The sequence below is a fragment of the Hemiscyllium ocellatum genome, chromosome 29, assembly GCF_020745735.1.
Source record: "Hemiscyllium ocellatum isolate sHemOce1 chromosome 29, sHemOce1.pat.X.cur, whole genome shotgun sequence".
Classification (NCBI taxonomy): Eukaryota; Metazoa; Chordata; class Chondrichthyes; order Orectolobiformes; family Hemiscylliidae; genus Hemiscyllium; species Hemiscyllium ocellatum.
In genome coordinates, this window is record NC_083429.1 from 33,862,755 (window position 1) to 33,881,933 (window position 19,179).

At 40.1% G+C, this 19,179-nt stretch overlaps 1 protein-coding gene across 1 annotated transcript in view; it reads right to left on the minus strand.

Moving 5' to 3' along the window:
- The window catches only part of LOC132829473 (protein Aster-B-like), a 599,261-nt gene extending 590,442 nt beyond the window's left edge, over positions 1-8,819 (minus strand). Inside the window, exon 1 of the mRNA XM_060846670.1 lies at positions 8,713-8,819. The gene's annotated coding sequence lies outside the window, so the exon portion shown is untranslated. The remainder of the gene's footprint in view (positions 1-8,712) is intronic.
- Between the last annotated feature and the right edge of the window lie 10,360 nt (positions 8,820-19,179).

Here is a 19,179-nt window from a genome sequence, read left to right on the forward strand (position 1 = left end):
GTTCATCAAGATTAAATTAAGGTGCATTGGATGTTGTGAGGGCATCATTCCATTTATAATTTTAGTTTTAATTAAACAGTATAAATTGTATAGAAATATTAAAATATTAACCAGCAATTGCACTCAGAATTATACAGGAATATAAATTACTTCCATTGAACATCTTCATAAGATAGGACCCCTTCCTAATTCCCAATCCCTACAGCGCCTAAGGCAGACAGAATATTGAGGACATTTCTATGGTCCAAGATGTGAAATAAGCAGCTCCTACACCTTATGCAGGCTTTGGGACCTTGAAAGAGGATTGCTACTTTGGCCAGCTTTGTGCCCCACAGCCATTATTAGGATTGCTTCAGAGTGTTGAATAATGTAATCAAGAGTCCTTGGAGACAGGACTTTTAATCAACATTATAGGTCAATGCACAAAGGTTCACAAACAGCATGTTGTGATAACAGATGTCTTTCATCCATACCGTGTGGGCGTTTGTTCAATGCTATTGCCACTGTAAGGGCCTCACATTGCACTCAAGTGGATACTCCTCCCTTAGAGAATTCCATTGTGATTTGCAGGATGGAAAACAACAGCGGTCAAGCTTTATAGATTAAGTCATAGGCTCAGCCTCCCCATTCTTCACATTCCTTGCTTTCTTGCCCTTCCCTCAAACCAATTGGCTTTGAATTTCTCCATGTTCCCATTCAACCTGTTTATTTAGCTGTATCCACCTTTCCCTGAGTTTCAGCCATACAGCGCAGTCATGACAAACATACTCATGCGCTGCCCCACATCAATGCCAGTTTGGTAATCTGGCTTTGGGGCTGCACTTACTGTCAATTACCCAACCTCCTGAGTATATCTTACCTTGTTACGCTCAATCATCTTCCACCCTCAAATTATTATTCCCTCTGCATTCCAGCAGGCTACTTCCATTTGACTTTCCTGATATTCATACCCCAGCAGTGGCCCCAGATAAACCCCTCTTGACTTTCATTGAACTAGCCTCCTGGATTCACAGTTATCCACCCCTTTCATCCACAGACTAAGACAGACAGACTGACTGAGCGAGAAGACCCCTCTCTGATCTCTATGCAGCTCCACATCAGAGTTACTAAAAAATCCAGATTGATTAAAATGGTCCAACATGATTGACATTAGCCCATTCCTGAACTGTAGAGGTATGAAACCCCCAGGCAGTGAGCATTCCAAATGGCTGACTGACCATGTCCAAGCACCAAAACTGATATCAGACAATGGCATTGACATAGCTGGTCAATACCTACTGATTGAAGGCTGTCTGCCTTGATCTAACTGAGAACTAATCCTTTTGGACTATGAGACATGGCCATTTGTGTGAAGTATATGGTGCAACATTGACATAACAGTGTCATATAGCACATCCCCACCACTTGACCCCACCCATTTATCGCTGCTGAAAAGCATGACAAGCTGCCTGGTTTGGGTCTACACTAAAAAGCAAGGCAAGAGAGAAGTACTGTGAGCCTTTAAATTTTGAATAAGGCAGAAAAGCATAAAATGGCAAGGCAAGGCAGAGATGCTATAAGCAGAGTAGGTAGAAAGTGAGTGAGTGCTAAGAGAACAACCGAGGAGCTCTAAGATGCAGCATAGTCCAATCCACGAAATGGGTGCTTATCCCTGCACGCAAAAGTATCCTACCAGCAACATCATAATGAAAAGTGCCAGTGCCTTCCATGTTGCAGCACTGAAGCGAAGCATGGTATTTCAGTACGTGCCATACCCCAATGATACAATGAGGTACAGCGTGCCCGATGCCAACGTCTGTGAACAGGGAATGCAGTCAGTCACTACCCATGGAGGACAGCCCAAGATGTTGATGACTGCTGATCGAAGATGGAGACCTAGAAGAGTAAGTGGCGAGTTGGAGAAAACAAATACAAATGTATCCGTTTTGTGTACACACTGTGCACCTGCATTTCAATGAGGCAAAATTGGGCAATAATGGAAGGCAAATACTTGCAAATAAACTTCTCAGCATTTGTGAGAATCTCATCTTGACATTCAAAAACTTTGTCTACAGCATTCAACATTTTCTTTCTCAACATCAAGAATCCGATTTAACAAAGTCGTCATATTTTCCCAATTGACTTGCCATTGACCACATTTTTCAGGAGTTGGAAAGATTAATGTGTGTCTATATTTCTTCAAGATTATTTTCTTTTGCTTTATCTATTTTCATTTGCATGTTAGATTTTTCTCTCATCTTAAATAATTTGACTTTTTCCATTCCTTTTTAACTTCCAACTCCATTCCAATTTCATGTGCATACTTTCATTGTCAATCTCACTATATTGTATTGATACTCCATTGCATAAGGTCACTGTGCTATTCTATGTAATTCACATAATTTCAGATTTAAGCAAATTTAAAGCAATATAAATCAAATATTTCTTTTTAAAATTCGCATGAAATACCCAAGTCATTTGATTAATAAAAAAGTTCCTTCATTGAAAATTCTCAGGCATAGATTGCACTCTTTTTCTCAGCCTGTGTCACCCTTTGCTGTGAATGCCAAAATTATAGGTTGCATTTCAGAGAAGGATAGGTAGATGGAGGTGGGGGTAATGGTGATAGATCGGAGAGGAGGGTGGAGCAGACAGGTAGGAAGAAAATGGACAGGTGGGAAAGGTCATGAGGGCAGTGCCGAATTGGAAGGTTGGAACTGGGATAAGGTGGGAGGAGGGGAAAATGAGGAGACTGGTGAAATCCATATTGATGCCGTGGGGTTAGAGGGTCTCGAGGTGGAAGATGAGACATTCTTCCTCCAGGCATCGAGTGGTTTGGGAGTGGCGATGGAGGAGGCCCAGGATCTGCATGTCGTAGGCAGAGTTGTGAGGGGGGGGGTTACTTTTAACACTGGTCAACCAGCTACTTCCCATTCATTTCGTGTTTTGTGCAGAAAAAATGTGTTTTCTGTACACTATTGTTATCTGAAAATTTTATCCAGAATGCTAGCAGCCAGTATGTGTTTTGGTAACATTAAGGACCATCTTGAGATTCTGGCAATGCCTCATTTTACATTTCAGCTTAGAAAATGGTCCATACAGCACTAGAGTTTGGGAGACTTCATAGGCTACTGAGGCCACAATATGGAAAGCATAAAGCAGGTGCACACTTCTAGAAAGAAGTGTGCATCCATATATGGAGGACAAAAATATCCACTCTTGCCAAAATTAAACAGGGTGCTAAAAGGTTACTATAAAAGATCCTCCTCCTCAAGACTGATTTGCTTTGAGGCTCCATCATGAGCCCATATCTTTGTGACATACTCATTGTAACAACAGCAGTGGCCAAATGCTTGCATACACTTTACTGGCAAGTTCAGATAGAATACATGGTCCATTATAACGTCTGGGCTCTCCAGAGATTAATCATTCTAGTACAGGGAAATAAATGTCCCACTGCAGCAAAACATATGTTGTGGACCAGGCCATAGCCCTCAAAACATTTCAAGAAAGTAGTCCAGGCCCTAACTTTGCTAGTTGCTTTAAGCAGGTGTATTGTGGATATTCCAGGAGTGATGTATTGGCCCAATCGCTTAGTTTTAAACAAAACAGAATTAATTTGCAAGATTACCAAATGAAACACAAACAAAATGAACAGAATACAGAATAACTTAACCTATCCAAAAACCCAAGAGACTATCCCAACTTAATGTTGATCCAAATATTTGCACCAGTTCCTAATCAACTAGGAGAAAGTGAGGACTGCAGATGCTGGAAATCAGAGCTGAAAAATGTGTTGCTGGAAAAGCGCAGCAGGTCAGGCAGCACCAAAGGAGCAGGAGAATGACGTTTCGGGCATAAACCCTTATTCCTGAAGAAGGGCTTATGCCCGCAACGTCGATTCTCCTGCTCCTTTGATGCTGCTTAACCTGCTGCGCTTTTCCAGCAACACATTTTTCAGCACCAATTCCTAATCTCCTCTTTATAGAAAAGGAAAAATCCAACACAAATCCTTACAGGAGAGATATCAGAGAGAGGGAGGATCAGCATGGATCTGCTTCTTTGGGTCCAGCAGCTTCACAACTGACTGCCTGCTAAAACCAAATCAAACCAGAGAAAAGCTGAGCTGGGTGGACTGGCCACTCAGATTTCATTGCTCAAGTGATTTTTTTTTAAATTTGAAAGCCTTTACAGGTAGACCAACCCCAGACATTTTGGAAACTGTCTCTTTACGATCTCCTGAAAAAAAACCAAGGACAACATAACCCTGTTAAAGGAGCAGCAGCATCACACAAAATGTGCCTCATTTTGGGGCCACGATTACCAAGTTTACAATAGCAATTTCTAGGACATTCACATTTGTCCATTTATCTTGGTCTGGATCATTGAGCTTTACGACAATTTATTCTTCCACCCTCTACAAAATTAGTTACAAGAAAGTCTTATATCATGCTGTATCATGCAAATACAACAATACTCCTTCCAAATGTAATTACCCTTCAAGATCTAATTTTTGCCAAAATGACAATTTTCCAAGATTGCAAATTTTGAAATTTATTCAGTTAATTTGATAACCAAGGAATATTCTATGGCTAAAATTGGCTTAGATTTTTAAACTCTATTTTACAGTGGGAATATTTTCACAGAACTTTTGCAAATTCGTGAAGGAAAAGAAATTTTCATTTAAAAGACACGAGACTCAAATGGTGTCTTTCAAAAACAGAAAAAAAAACACAATACGTAGTTTTTTAGATTAGATTCCCTACAGTGCGGAAACAGGCCCTTCGGCCCAAGTCCACACCGACCCTCCGAAGAGCAACCCACCCCCCTACATTTACCTCTGACTAATCCATCTCATACTGCAGGCAATTTAGCATGGCCAATTCACCTAACCTGCACATCTTTGGACCATGGGAGGAAACCGGAGCACCCAGAGGAATCCCACGCAGACACAGGGAGAATGTGCAAACTCCACACAAACAGTTGCCCATGGCGGGAATTGAACCTGGATCTCTGGCGCTGTGAGGCAGCAGTGCTAACCACTGAGCCACCGTGCCTAATTCAATTTTACTAAGCCAGGCTGCCATTCTTGATAAGGCTTTTAGTCACCCTTTAAAATGATTTCAACCTGTGCGAAGATCTGGTAAACTACAGGATATACACTGGGCACAGAGGTCAAGTTGAAAAATCTGCAATGAACTACAGAGCTAAAGTTCTCAAATGTAAAATCAAAACCATTTCAGTGAGCTAAGTGTAGCCCAAAGCATTAAGCACAGAATATAAAATCATTTATGAAAATAATCCATGCAATGATCATCATCAGATCAAATTCTACAGAATTCTTTTGACAAAGGAGTTCAGTGGAAGAGGAAGGGAAAAGGACTCGAGATGATGAATCTTGAAAGAAAAGCCATGCATTCTCCTGGTGCTCCAAAATGGTCCTGAATCATGAGGAAGTGTTGGCTGAAGACATCGAAACTATGTTCTGCTCATTAAGATCTGTTTACAAATACGTTAACATAGGAAAGGTATCCTGTGTTCAGACAAATATTAAAGTCTTGAAATTCATCTGCTATAGTTTATGTATTTTGAGATTAAAACAACTGGCTGTAGCCAAGCTGAAATGATTGCCAGCTTCCAAAAAGGAATGTTTAAAAACACTATATAAACTTAAGGCAAAAAAGCCAAAACCTGACCTCCTGCACAGTGGGAGGTGAAGGCAATGGAGGTGAGGATTTTGTTAAGGCTATGAAAACGCAGAATGATAGGTGATGCAGTGGAGTGAGTAATTAGCAATTCCACACTACTCGTTCGACTTCATTTCCACCAGTTGCAAGCTGAATAAATAGCTGACACAGCTATTTTTTAATCAGGCATAAAGTCTCTTAAAAACCTTTAGATATCAAAGACTAGTTATTATTGCTTTAATGTGGACCAATTGCATTCATTTTATGTTTCATATAGATTTACCCCAAAGGTTTACAGAAAGTAGAATGAAAATTAGATGCGGTGAGTCACAAATTTGTTGGCAAACTTAGGGTATTACTTAAAATTAGTGACATTTGTTTTTGAACGCCTGCATATTTCATGTCACTTTACTCAAAACATACCAATGTGCACTGTCTTGCCTGAATACTCACGAGTGAAATATGGCTCACTGTTTCATATAGTTAAAGCTATAAGCTAAATCATGAAATTATGATGGGAATCGGTTTATGGGAGCTGTCATAGCTTCCAAACAATAGGAAATAATGCCTCTCTGCCAAAAAAAAGACTGAAGCTATCCTTCCATCATCCTGACACCTGGCAAACAATCCAATAAAAAGTAAAATTGACTGTACCAATTACACTGATCAAAATAACTTGGATTAATTTAATGGTGGCAATTAGTGCCATATCAAAAAATCAAAGTCTAGTTTGATAAGCTAATCATGAAATTTAATTATTGGTACATCAGTGTAGAAACACAATTATAAAACAAAATTACAAAATACATCACTTACAAAACTGAATATACAGATTACACTCCAGCATCTTGGAAGACACAGAGCAATCTGATTAGTGCTGTAATTTTGCAACACTAATAAATTTCACATACCAACTATTGTTGTATTGTAGTAACTTGGCTATTCCTTGAGATAAAGATTGAATGACCATATGCAAATCAATGTGATTTTGTTTGTTGAGAATTTCATCTATCCATTCAAGGTGACCATTATTTCAATAATACAAATAAGCAATTGCCTGCATTATTTTATGCTAGTTTCTTTTGCTAGAAATGGGGTGTATCATTCATATTTCCAAAACAATGCACTTTGCTTTTCTGAAATTTCTCCTAGAGGCTCAGCTTTCTTTAACTGGCAGCCTGAGTTCAACAACACACATCTAAGAATATTTCAAAACATGTTTTACTTAGAAAAAACATTAAAACTAAATGTTTTTACAAAATACTTGTTCTCATGCTACATTCATGCAATGTCAACAGGACAATGCAATTTTGCTTAAATTTCAAACGTTTCATTACTAGGTCCTTTAGTTTCTCTATTTCTTGCTACCATTGCAGCAAATTAGAATTAAAGAATAGTCACCATGTATTCTCATTATGGAATGGTACATATTGCTGAGAAATAATAAATGCAATTTAACTCATGTTAATCATCACTCACTTCAGCAATGTAAAGGGCATTCATTAATTGATCATTATTTTATGAATACTTGAAACAAGTTCAAAGCATTAATATCATTGTCATGAGTTTTGGATAATGCCATAAACAATGGGAACAACTATCTAGCAGAATGAAAATATGAATTCAATCCACTGACGAAACTACATTAAAAATTACAGATACCTGGCTGAGACTGCAAGGTAGAATTCTAACATCAAGCAATGCATTACATAATCATCCAAACCCCTAACCCAAGTTTAGAAAACCAATTTTTAAAATCACTGCATAGTGTTCTTAAAAAATGTGATAGCTTGCAAAATGGAAGGTGTTTGTGTTCTGCATGGATCCAAGCCCAAATATGTTAAAGTATGATTGCACTCAAATTGAAGAAACATTCTCACTGACATTACTCAAAACTCTTAAGAAATAACCTACAGTTAACTCTCTGGAGAATATATATGCAGAATATATCACTGCTCTACTCTGCACCTTCCTTGTTTCCGATTTTGGTTTTTAAAAACACATTTATGTTTTACAGTTATTCATGGCAATTACCTTTTCCCCAGAGGATTATATGAGTATAAGGATACTTATTAACTGGACATTCTTGTATCTGTTTAGTGGTGTTTAGTTCAACTAAGAACAAACCATTTAATAATACACAAAAAAAAATCAGTGCACCAGTTAAACAATTGGTTTGGGGCAAACAAAAACTTGGCCATGAGAAATGTGTAGGGGTTTATGATGTAAATCAATGTTTGTAGTAGAATAATCTTGGCTACTTCCCACTATTAAAATGGTTCACTTGCAAGCTTAGGTAAATTACAAGGGGTATAGAAAATCAAATACACTGATCAAAAATGTTTTAAAAAACTAATAATTGCTGGGAATATAGAAAGAGAAATATTATGGGGCATTAAGATTTAATTTATAAATTTCTGAATAGCCATAACAACTTACCGCAGCATTTGGCAGGTACTGTTTTACAAAAAGCTATCAAAAGGTCATTACAGATCAACATTTAGGATGTAGCAGAGAGGGAGCATCATACCAGATTCCTGTTGCCACATTTACTAAAATCTGTATCTTTCTGCTCAGGTACAGGAGGCGGGAAGGCTAAGAAAACCCAAACAAAACAACAACCAGTTAAGTATACAAATTGTTTCACAAGGCAGGATCTGAAAACATATCGAAATTAGCAGGGCAGCTTTTAATTATTCAGAAGTTTTTTTGGACGGGTAGGATGGGATAGAATAGATGTGAAGGAGCACCTTCCTGGAAATTGCCACTGTCACAAGAGCTTACAGTATCAATTTTGTTTTTGCGACCAACGTGTCAAAAAAGTTTACCTTTCCAAAATCAAAACAAAGACGCAATGTGTCAATATCCCTAAATAGACAACGATAATCAATTGCATGGAAGCCTCTTAGCAAACTGCCAAGTTTTTTTTTCCCACAGCTTGACAACTACCGTTATCCCTGGCACGGAACATTCACAAAGTGCAAAGCATGAGGACACCCAGAGAGAGGGAGGGAAAAAATGGCCAGTTCTTTCGCTTCTCTCCTACCTGGGATGTCTCAAGCCGGCCGGAGAAGGCGGTTTATTCCTCAAGTGCTGGAGCTGCTGGAGCGACCTCACCGAAATGTTCTTGAACAAACTGTCCTCCGCCGCGTCTTCCAGCTTCAGCTGCGGGATGATGTGCCCCGCGTTGGTGAAAGCCATTCGGTTTCACTTGAGTTTATTTCAACAACACAATTCGAAACTGAGTTCTTGTCTCCTCTTTCTTTCTCTCTTGCCCACCCCCCAACTCCCCCGGATTAACGAATATCCCGTTTTGTGTGTTTATTTGTGATAGTTTTCCCGGAGGACATGTTAGGCTGGTTCTGCTAACGTTAGACTGATGCTGGATGCTTACTGCTGCTGCTGCTGCCGCCGCCGACGCCGGCCGCGAGTGCGCACACAACGCCAGAACCGGAACGTTGGGCGCGCGAAGACGCGCGTGCGCCCGAGTCCCCGACTCCAAAGGCCGTAAGCTCGCGCACCACGCGTCTGCCGCGAGGAGCGGCGCGCCCGGGAAACCCGGGTATCCGAGTGCACATGCCCTTTCCCTTCCCCCACACTCAACCGCCCCATCTCCCTCTCTCGTCCTTCGGGCCTGGTGCGTTCTTTGTCTGATTCTCGGCCTGATTTTAACCCCTTCTGAGTGAATGTGCAAAATCAAAGGCTGCCTGCTTCCTATTTTGTGTGCATCATGCATCTATGTGCCAGTGCAAACATACATCTGTGAAGAACCACTGGGATGGCTGGAGAAAATCAGATCTGGCAGCTTCTGTGGAGAGAGAAAAAGTGGAGTTTTGAGTCCAGTATGACTACAAGAAACAGAATTATCATTTCATACTTTAATGTTAACTGTTTCTCTCTCCCAAGATGCTGCCAGAACTACTGAGTTTCTCCATTGTTTTCTGTTTGTTTCATATTTCCAGCATCCACAGTCTTTTGTTTTTTAATTTTTATATGTCTATAAGGGTTTTTACAGCTATTACATATTATACAATTATATACTGTAATGAATCCTCAATATATTCCAACGTTTAGAATCATAATTTGTAAACCGCTTTCCTCATGTTCACAAACCCATCGATTGTAATTACCCCATCAGGCACATGGATGTACAAATGAATACAAGTGTTGTCTGATGTACATTTTGTTCTTATTTCAAATCTTCAGTATCTGTAACATTATGTTTTACACATTTAATACCAACACCCTGTAATTTGGGTTAGTATTTCAAATCATGTTTCATGAGAATCACCTTTTCTAAAAGTGGAAACAAATATATATGAACAGGTAAGTCAGCATCTGTTAAAGAGACGAGTGGTTAAACATTTGGGATGTTGTAAATTCTCTTTTCTTTGGAAATGCTGATTGATCAACACTATACTTTCACCATTTTTGTTTTTTTCTAGTTTGCTGTACGTACGAATGATATTTCACATTCATTGATCTATTTATAGGAAGATATTCCAAGAAAAAGTTCACAATTTCTTTTTCAGCAAAAATTAAGAATCATCCTAATCAGCATCAGCATGCCTTATGAACATTCTTAGAAATTTAAGGTATTTTGATTTATTGGACCAATTTTGGAAAAAAGTAGATAATATTTTCATCGAGTCATAGAATCATACAGTACAGAAGCAATCCTTTGGCCCATTGAGCCTGTGCAGCCAAAAATACCTAGAATAGTCCCACTTTCCCATTCTAGGCCTTTAGCCTTGAATGTTACAATCCTTGGATTTGATTGTTCATGAAACAGATTGTTTATACTTTGTTTTAGAGAATAAATTCAGCAGTAAACCAATTAATGTTATCTCCAATAAGCAAATGTTAGTCAACAGAAAATTGCTGGATGCTGATGAGAGTGTATTGTCATTTAGATATTCATATATAAACAGGGTTAACCCAGGTTAAAATGATCATGTTATTTTACTGATTAAAGGCAATAGAAGCAACTGTTTTGCAAGCTTGTGTTGGTTTCAGCATTATCATGTCACTAACCTAGTTAATGAACAGATAGAGATTCATAAGTGTAAGTTTACTCTTTCAGTGAACATTCTATTTTCTTCAAAGCTAACAACCTTTAAAGAAGTGGAATTCTCCTGAAAGAAGTAACTTGAGGTTTTAGCATATAAGTTGATCAATCCAAGTGCTACATTCGTGAAGCTGCTGTTCTTTGAATGAAAGGGTAAGTTAGGGCCTTTCTGAAGGATTCATGAGTTCAGTAAACACAACAAGCCCACATCCCTCTATAAGGTCACCTCGCAGCCTCCAAAGCTCCACGGAAAACAGCCCTAGCCTATTCAACCTCTCCCTATAGCCCAATTCCTCCAACCCTGGCAACATCCTTGTGAATCTTTTCTGGACTCTTTCAAGTTTCACAACATCTTTCCGATAGGAAGGAGACCAGAATAGCATGCAATATTCCAATAGTCCCCTAACCATTGTCCTGTATACCCTCAACATGACCTCAACTCCTGTACTCAATACTCTTACCAATTAAGGAAAGCATACCAAACACCTCCTTCGCTATCCTATCTACCTGCGATTCCACTTTCAAGGAACTATGAACCTGCACTCCAAAGTCTCTTTGTTCACCAACACTGCCTAAGACCTTACCACTAGATGTATAAGTCCTGGTAAGATTTGCTTTCCCAAAATGCAGTACCTCACATTTATCTAAATTAAACTCCATTTGCCACTTCTCAGCCCATTGGCCCATCTGATCAAGATCCTTTGTAATCTGAGATAACCTTCTTCACTGTCCGCTACACTTCCAATTTTGGTTTCATCTGCAAACTTACTAACTGTACCTCTTACGCTCACGTCCAAATCATTTATATAAATATGGAAAAGTAGTGGACCCAGCACCAATCTGTGTGGCAATCCACTGGTCACAGGCCTCCAGTCTGAAAAACAACTCTCCACCACCACCCTCTGTCTTCTATCTTTGAACCAGAGCTGTATCCTAATGGCTGGTTGTCAATTCTCTTGCAATTGAGCTGTTGGTACGATATATCACAATTTAAATAATTTAAAATTAAAACTCTACAGTGCATCCTCATTCTAGCCATTTGAATTTGGATCTATAGTTGGTGAACATTAGCCATTCCAGCTTTGTGTTTTTAAGCCAAGTTTTCAATAAGACTCAATATATAAATTCAAAGCATTTCACAAAGAGTTTGGGGAAGAGAAATTGGTTTGCTTTATTCCTTCCATGTATCAGTTGAGAAATTTTTGCCTTACTCATGATTCTATCAACTTTCCAACATTTTTACTATAAGAGCAGGAGCAAATAGATTATTTTTGATACTATTATATCTTTCAATGTCTTGGATTTGGCCTGCTCCAGTTCTCTTTCTTTATACTATATATGAAAGACTTTAATTTTCTTAATATAGCTGTACCCAAAGCACATCTATTGTTGATCACTCTAGATTAGTCAGCAGATTTAGAGAAAAAGAATTGCTTTGTGAATGTCTGCCAGGTAAAACATTAGTGTTTCTGTTTTCTATTTGAACATTTACCTTTTGCCAGCCTATGGTCTGGAGCTTTGATTTATAATCCAACAGCAAATCCCCAAAATCTGATTATAAGAGATGTTTAAAGGACCACACAAAGATTGACATAAAACATTCAATCAATTTGATATTGTCAAAGAAAAATTTTCAGCAGCACAATTTTGGAGCATCAACATGCAATGCCATGGTAATGGGGTCACAGTTTCAATTCCATAGTTGGCCAACTTCCAGATCTTCATCACGTTACCATGGGGAAGGAATGAATGGAAGCCATTGTGGCCTCAGAGAAGAAAATCGCAATCAAAATTATTACCAGATTACCATTGAGCATTTTTAACTGCTAAACAAATTATTGTTCAGACACATTTCTTGGAATGGGTAATTTGTCTTTTGGATTATTATAAGACCATAAGAAATGGGGTGGCATGGTGGCTCAGTGGTTAGCACTGCTGACTCAGTGGTTCAGTTGAACCCTCAGGCAACTGTCTGTGTGGAATTTGCATATTCTCTGCATGCCTGCGTTGGTTTCCTCTGGGTGCTCTGGTTTTTTTTCCCACAGTCCACAAATGTGTAGATTCTGTGGTTTGGCCATGCTAAATTTGCCAAAGTGCCCAGGGATGTGCAGGCTCAGTGCATTATCCACGGGAAATGCAGGATTACAGAGATGGGGTAGATGGGTGCGTCTGTCTGAGATGCCTTTTGGAAGGTCAGTATGGATTTGATGGGCCAATTAGCCTACTTCCATGCTGTAGGGATGCAATGATTCTATAGGAACAGAGGGAGGGGTTTAGCCCCTGCAGCCTGCTCTGCCATTCAAGAAGATCATGGAGATTTGGCATGATTCACATCAATATTCCTAACCTTTCCCCATAACTCATGACCCTCTACTGATCAATCTCAGCCTTTCATGTACACAAGGACTCTGCTCACACAGCTCTCTGTAGCAAAGAGCTCCAAAGACGTGCAGCCCTCTGAGAAAAGGAATTTCTTCTTTTTAATTGTGAATTTGCACTTTTTTATTCGGAGACAATTCCCTCTAGTCCGAGATTCTTCTATGAGGGGAAACATCATCTCAACATTTGCCCTGTCAAGCCGCTTAAGAATCTCATATGTTTCAATGAGACCATCTCTCATTATTTTAAACTGCAATGAATAGAGTCCCAGGCTGCTTAATATTTGCTCATAAGACAAACCCTTCATAACAGGGGATCAACCTAGTGAACATTCTCTGCACTGTGTCCATTGAAGTAGTATCTTTTCTTAAATAGAGAATCAAAACTGCTCAGAGTAATCCAGACGTGATCTCTCTAGTACCTTGTACAGTTGCAATAAGAGTTCCCTACTCTTATTACTCCAATCTCTTTGAAATAAGTACCAACATTCCATTACCTTCCTGATTACCCGTTACACCTTTGTGCTAGCTTTCTGTGTTTTGTGCACAAGTACCCCAAACACCCTTTGTGAAGCTTTCTGCAAGTTTTTTTCAATTTAACCGTTATTCTGCTTTTTTTGTTCTCCTTTCCAAAAAGAGCAACTTTATATATTTCTATATTATACTATATTTGCCAACTTTTTGCCCAGTTCCTTGTCTTCCTGAAAACTCTTTGTATCGTTCCCACAACTTCCCTTTCCACCTATTTTTGTGTTATCTGCCAACTTGGCTAGTACATTAATTTCCTTCCTGCAAGTCATTGATATATGCTGTAGACAACTGATGTCACCAATGTTAAAAGGAATACCTTATCTCCATTGACAGTTTCTTACCCATTAGCCAATTCCCGATCCATGATAATATTTTATCTCTAACACCTTGGGCTCTTATCTTACGATTTAACCTTTTATGAGGTACCTTGTCAACTGCCTTCTGGTAGTTCAAATACAATACATTTACTGGTTCCCCCTCTATCCACTCAAAAAGTTCTGATGCTGCTTGGTTAGATTATGATTTTCCAAAAGTGTTGCTGTTACTTTAACAATTGATTCTAGCTCTTTTCCAAAAATAAATTTTAGTTTAATCACCCTTTTGTTGCCCGCTTTTTGCCACACCTCCTTCTTGAATAGGAGTTTTGTCATAGTTAAGGGAGAAAATTAAACATCTGTTTTATGTTATAAGTTTTAAGATACAGCCAGAAAGTATTTAATGCTCAGAAGTAGATAGTGCACCAAACATCAACTACAGATCTTTGTGACATCTCATATTTAGCAGCGCATCATTGCGTCTTGCAGACCGTTGATGCCCTATTTATGAAAGCTGGGCACAATTTTAATCAAACAAGAATTAGTAGAATTTTCTTACATTATTGGAGTCTGACAAGTACAAGGCATCATGGATTGCAGCCGTGTGATCATCAAGATGCCAATTGGATAGGCATTGAGATTTATTCAGGTTCTGTTGGTCTGCATCCACAGCAAGTACTTTGTACATGGTTGTACTCGTTATCCCAGCAGCTGTCATGATGCCTTTGTCCATCACCAGTCCATGCTGGCACAGCTCTTATTTGCATAAGAATAAGAGTTGTTTGAAGGCTCGATTATTGATATATCAATGGTCCTCTTTTATAGGTTTGTAGGAAAATAAATTTAGCTTTTAAAAAAAGATGTGTGAATGTGCTTTATTTTCCTGTGCACTTGATGTTTGCTGTTGTTCCTATATCGTTAGTTGGTTCTGCGCGTAGTGTATACGGGGTGAATGGATTGTAGAAAGAAACATGAGATGGAGTCATGAGTTGGCATGACTTGGCATGGTGGCTTTAAAGGGCTAATGGACTTTTTATACCCCAACCAGCATCTTACTGATGTTGGAATGCACCACCTCTATTCCATGGGAGAAGTCTCGTCTATCAAAGCAGCCTCCCAGTGGTTTCCTGAGAGGAATTTTATTTAACAGTGCTTAATTGCCAACAGAGCAGTGATCAATTCTGTAACACCAAGACACGTGCTGAAGGGTTCACCCTGCCCCAGAGCCTGGCTAGCTGTTCCTGGCACATTCAATAAAATTTTCTCCAGCTTTTTGAGCATGCCTCCAAATGGAGATGCCCTGACCTTTCCTTTGCAATGTGAGCAGCTGACAACTGTATTGTTGCTGCTGCGGAAAGACAAGTTATCATCCTTAATGTGGTGATAGTCCAAGCAGTAGCCTTATGATTTAACACTCCCTATGTTCCAGCTATCCTGTGCATGGACCTGAGAGCCACATATAGTCCCAGACTGTGAACCACAGAGTGCCGGTAAAATTCTGGCCAGATGAGCGTTGTAGGCTGACTGGCTACCTTTTGCAAAATCAAGCCAGGCAGCAACATTTAAAGGAATGTTGTTCATTTATAGAAAACACATTTCTTTTAGCTTTATCACCTGAAACCTGAAAACGGCAAAATAGAAGCTTAAACAGACGAACCAACAGGTTCAAGAACAGCTTCTTCCCTGCTGTTATTAGACTGATGAATGGACTCTCTAACTTCAGATAATGTTGATCTTGTTTCGCTCACCTCCCGTGCAGTGTAACCTGTATGGGTCACTCTTTCTAAGCACCCTATAATCAGTATGTCCTTGCTTACTATGATCTGTCTGTACTGCTAGCAAACAAAGCTTTTCACTGTGCTTAGGTACATGTGACTACAATAAATCAAATCAAATCAAAGTCAAAACATGGAAGAGGTGCAGCAGACAAGGATTGTTGTTTCCAGGAGGAGTCAGTTCCTCCTATGTAAAGTAACACAAGTCTCATAACGAAAGGTGGCAGTTCTTAATGGGGTTATCCAATGAGAACTTAACTGATGTCCTTAAGTTAACAACCCTTTTCCCCTCTCCCCTTTATCCCCAGCCCTGAATGAGCTGAACCAGAAAGATGCTTACAAGGATAATCAATGAAACGTAAACTGAGGGAAAGACAGAGAAATAAAGACTATGGAAAATTCATGACAGACGGCTGTATCACTTCAAATATAGCTGAATACCCATTGCAACCTGATGCATATACAGACCACCTCATCGCATATAAGCAAATAAAGGAGACCAAAAATTATATTATCTGTCAGAATATAATGAAGAAACATTTACTTAATAGAAGAGATTTGTGCTCATTGTGAGGTTGGATAGTTCAATTGGTTGTCCAGCTTGTTTACCTAAACAGAATGACACCAAGAGTGCAAGTTCAATTCATGTACTTGCCCTAACTTCTCATCGTCAAACCCCTATTTAAGGTACAGTAATCATCAGGTTAAACCAATCACCAGACATCCTTGTGTAATCAGAAGATTTTTACATTTTCCAATATTTATAATCGGGTATGGAGACATAGGTCTAAATTTTGCAGATGGCATCAGAGCCCTACTGCCAGGAAGATATGGGATCCTGATTCCAATGTTGACCCAATCTGACACATCCATGCACGTTTCCCGGCAACAACTAGTTAACATTCTACTTCCAAATCTCCTGTCTAGTTAGAGAAAGGTAGATATCCTATGTAGAGATCCAATTGGAGCACCTGATGTTATAGGCTGCTGGTAATTCCACCAGGAGAAGTGAGTGCTACCAATGAATACAGGGAACAACAAAAGCAACTTAAGTTGGAGCCTTTCTCTGAAGACTTTGAAAGTAAGGCCTCAGCTGCCAAGCCATTGTGAAAACCTCTCCATACGGCCACAATTGTAACCTGCCAATTACAATCACAGAATCATTGAGGTCTATAGCACTGAAAGAGGTCCTTTGGCCCACCAAGTATATGCCAAACAATTACAACCAGCTAGTTATTCTAATTCCTATGGCTGTGTCAGGAATGATTTGAAGGAGGCCTTGTTGATTCAGCCTGTACCAGGAGGCCATTCTCTGGTAACAGCCAGGCTTTGGTCTTTAGTGGGAGAGGGGAGGGTGTGTGTGTGCATGCGCCATTGCAGAAAAATTGCCGACATGAGAAATCAGACCTTTTCATGACAAAATTAGAATAATTGATGTCTTCTTAATTCCAGCAGGCAGCCTTCCCTTCTAAGATGCCACCTCATGAAAATCCTGTTGGAGGAAGTCATGCCATGCTCCTGTCCAAACCTTCTGCCCCCTAACCATCTCCACATGAAGATAAATCTCATTCACAGTATGGGAATATTAAACAAACTGAACCATCCCTTCAATACATTTCATAAGTATGATATTTAGGAAGGCTTCTCCTGTCTCTGCAAAACAGATGACCAGAACCAAAAGTAATGTTATCTCATTGCCTGAGGGCTCAGCTGAGTTATTTGATGTGACTCAATCCAAGGCACGAGGGCGTCTTAGCTGAGATTAAGATGTTCCCAACGGAACAGAGAGATTCATTCCAGCCTTGGCAGACGCTAAGGGAAACTGGAAACTTCCTGTAGTTCTAAAAAAAAACACCACAAACAAAATGATAGGAAATTATTTTGAAATATAATATTCTGAAGGTATGTACTTTTCAAGTGGTGTGATAGTAGGTCACATATATTAGAGCTGATAAGTGTGTTGCTGGAAAAGCACAGCAGGTCAAGCAGCATCAAAGGAGCAGGAGAATCAATGTTTCGGGCATAAGCCCTTCTTCCTGAGCAGGGTGTGCCAAGCAGGCTAAGATAAAAGATAGGGATGAGGGACTTGGAGGGGTGTTGGGAATGCGATAGGTGGAAGGAGGTTAAGGTGAAGGTGATAGGCCGGAGAGAGGTTGGGGGCGGAGAGGTCAGGAAGAAGATTGCAAGTCAAGGAGGCGGTGCTGAGTCCGAGGGTTGGGACTGAGAAAAAGGTGGGGGGAGGGGAAATGAGGAAGGTGGAGAAATCTGCATTCATCACTTGTAGTTGGAGGGTTCTTAAGCGGAAGATGAGGCGCTCTTCCTCCAGGCATCGTGTTGCCATGGTCTGGCGATGGAGGAGGACCTGCATGTCCTTGGCGGAGTGGGAGGGGGAGCTAAAGTGTTGAGCCACGGGGCAGTTGGGTTGGTTGGTGCAGGTGTCCCAAAGGTGTTCTCTGAAATGTTCCGCAAGTAGGCGGCCTGTCTCCCCAATGTGTAGGAGGCCACATCGGGTGCAGCAGATGCAGTAAATGATGTGTGTGGAGGTGCAGGTGAATTTCTAATGGATATGGAAGGATCCCTTGGAGCCTTGGAGGGAAGTGAGAGGGGAACTGTGGGTGCAAGTTTTGCATTTCTTGTGGTTGCAGGGGAGGTGTCGGGAGTGAAGGTTGGGTTGGTGGGGGTGTGTGGACCTGACGAGGGAGTTGCGGAGGGAGTAGTCTTTCCGGAATGCTGATAGAGGAGGGGAAGGAAATATATCCTTGGTGGTGGGGTCTGTTTGGAGGTGGCGGAAATGACGAAGGATGATATGATGTATCTGGAGGTTGGTGGGGTGGAAGGTGAGGACCAGTGGGTTTCTGTCCTGGTGGCGATTGGAGGGGCGGAGTTCAAGGGCGGAGGAGCGGGAAGATGTGGTGGTTAGCATCGTCAACCATGTCTGAGGGGAAATTGTGTTCTTTGAAGAAAGAGGCCATCTGGGTTGTTCGGTATTGGAATTGGTCCTCCTGGGAGCAGATACGGCAGAGGCGAAGGAATTGGGAATTTGGGATGGCGTTTTTACAGGTGGCAAGGTGGGAGGAGGTGTAATCTAGGTAGCTGTGGGAGTCAGTGGGTTTATAATAAACATATATTAGAGTTTATAAACTAAAATTAGCATTCTTACTTAATCTCAGTTTTAAGAACAGGTTTTCAAGTGATTCTGTCTCATTGAAAGTTCTTTGACAGGAACATGATAGCGTAAATTACTAGTTTGGCTAATATCTATTGAGTAACACTATGAACTGAGAGAATTGCTGAATTTGCTGCAGTGTTTCTGGTTGGTTTATGTAGTTTCACTATCTTCCAGCAGAAGGAGCCAGAAATGTTTGTGCCACAAAGCTTGAGTTCACTGTCAAAATATCACTGACGTTATTGGTACTCGTTTTACTTATACACAAATGATGCAACAAC